We start from the raw sequence: 2,500 nt of genomic DNA, 5'->3' as shown, positions 1-2,500 counted from the left end.
CTAGATAAAGCCACACGCACAACCCACACACCGCTCATCCGCCACCACGGTCCGCAAACACAGCACACCCGGACGAACCGCGCCCCGCACACCTAGGCGCGTGCAGGCAAGCGGAAGCATACGGGAGGGCCGAGCGAACGCCGCTGGGCAGGTTTCAAAGGAAGGGACGAAGGAGACTCGAGGGACAGCCCGAAGCGTCAGGCGCTTCGGACAATAACCGAACAGCTGCACCGTCTAGATAAAGCCACACGCACAACCCACACACCGCTCATCCGCCACCACGGTCCGCAAACACAGCACTCCCGGACGAACCGCGCCCCGCACGCCTAGGCGCGTGCAGGCAAGCGGAAGCGCACGAGGTAGCCGAGTCAGCGCCGCTGGGCAGGGTTCGGGGGAAGCGACGAAGAACATTCAAGGGACAGCCAGATGCGTGAGGTGCTTCGGGCGATAGCCGGACAGCCGCACCGTCTTAAGCAACACGCCCAACCCACACCGCATCGGGCACCGTCGTATGTCGACCCTAGACGTAGGGCGAGCACGACACGTTGCCCCTCGGGAGTGGACACGAACAGGTAACCGTCTTCCGCAACGTGCCCCCTCAAAGTGCTGGGACGAGCACGTCGCGTTGCCCCCTGCCCACGACACCCGCTGCCGCACGCATATCCATCATCCGCGTCGTGCGCCACACTAGGCCTGGCCAAGCGTTGGGCTACGAAAGCCGCGTTGCCCCTCGCGAGGGCGAACAGGCCGCCCGCCGTTCCCACGTTGTGCTCGGACTTGGGATGATCCCCCTAGTCCTGGGCCGAGCACAAGGTGTTGCCCCGAGCGTGTGCCCAAGGCACAACTCCACCACGCCATGCTCCCTAGGTGGTGCCTAGGTGGGCCATGCACGGACGTGTTTCCCTTCTTGTTGGTCCTTCGGTGATCGGGGTTCGCCGCAGCCGGACGCCCGTGCTCGACCTTGGACCCGGGGCGGGGGACCCCGGCGGCACACCACAACCACAACGTGCTTGCTAGTGTGCCTAGGGGATGGCGAGGCAACATGCATCTTGCTGGCATTGCGCCCAGCAAGCCTTTGGGCAACTCGAGTTTCAGCAGCACGACACCCCTCCCCCCTATAATAGGCTGCCGAGCCATTACCAAAGTGCCACGGGTAGACATCCTTTTTCGTGAGGAGACATACTCAAGGAAAGTGCCCTAGAGGTCGAATTTTGACACCGTTTTTTGCAAACACCTCTAGAAAAATAAGATCTTTCCATCCTCAAAATTTGGTGAATTTACACCGTGTGGATTTTTTTTGACGATTTTTTTACCGCCCGGATAGCCGGAAATTCAAAAAAAATGAAAAACGGAGCAAACGTGCGATTTTTGACCTGGATTTTTGTGTGCAGCCTTCACATAATATTACCAAGGTTCCCTCAAAATTTCACGAAAATTGCACGAGCCAATTCTGAGATATGAATATTTGGCTCCTCCGTTGCAACGCTCCGAGCCATCGTTGCAACGGCGGGTGCCTCCGTTGGGGGCAGGGGAGCCCGGCGGCACACCACAACCACAACGTGCTTGCTAGTGTGCCTAGGGGATGGCAAGGCAACGTGCATCTTGCTGGCATTGCGCCGAGCAAGCCTTTGGGTAACTCGAGTTTCAGCACCGGGACACCCCTCCCCCTATAATAGGCTGCCGAGCCATTACCAAAGTGCCACGGGTAGACGTCCTTTTCCGTGAGGAGACATACTCAAGGAAAGTGCTCTAGAGGTCGAATTTTGACGCCGTTTTTTTCAACAACCTCTAGAAAAATAAGATCTTTCCATCCCCCAAATTTGGTGAATTTACACCGTGTGGATTTTTTTTGACGATTTTTTTACCGCCCGGAAAGCCGGAAATTAAAAAAAAATGAAAAACGGAGCAAACGTGCGATTTTTGACCTGGATTTTTGTGTGCAGCCTTCACATAATATTACCAAGGTTCCCTCAAAATTTTAGAGAAAATGCACGAGCCAATTATGAGATATGAAAATTTGGCTCCTTCGTTGCAACGCTCCGAGCCATCGTTGCAACGGCGTGTGCCTCCGTTGCAACGAAACCAGCCAACGATGCACCTAACCCAGCATCCGTTGCAACGCGCCCTGCCTCCATTGCAACGTCACCAGCATCCGTTGCAACGCGCCCTGCCTCCGTTGCAACGTCACCAGCAACCGTGGCAACGCGACCTGCCTCCGTTGCAACGCCCCCAGCCAATGTTGCAACGCGCCCTGACTTCGTTGCAACGTCACCAGCATCCGTTGCAACGTCACCAGCCAACGTTGCAACGTGCTCAGCATCCGTTGCAATGCCCCCAGCCAACGTTGCAACGCGCCCTGCCTTCCGTTGCAACGATCCCAGCATCCGTTGCAAAGCGACCTGCCTCCGTTGCAATGTCACCGACCAACGTTGCAACGCACCCTACCTCCGTTGCAACGCCTCCAGCCAACGTTGCAACGCCCCCAGCCAACGTTGCGACG

This window comes from Arachis ipaensis, chromosome B7, assembly GCF_059453495.1.
Source record: "Arachis ipaensis isolate K30076 ecotype BB chromosome B7, ASM5945349v1, whole genome shotgun sequence".
Classification (NCBI taxonomy): Eukaryota; Viridiplantae; Streptophyta; class Magnoliopsida; order Fabales; family Fabaceae; genus Arachis; species Arachis ipaensis.
The sequence above is the reverse complement of the archived record's forward strand: the minus strand, read 5'-3'. Positions refer to the sequence as shown.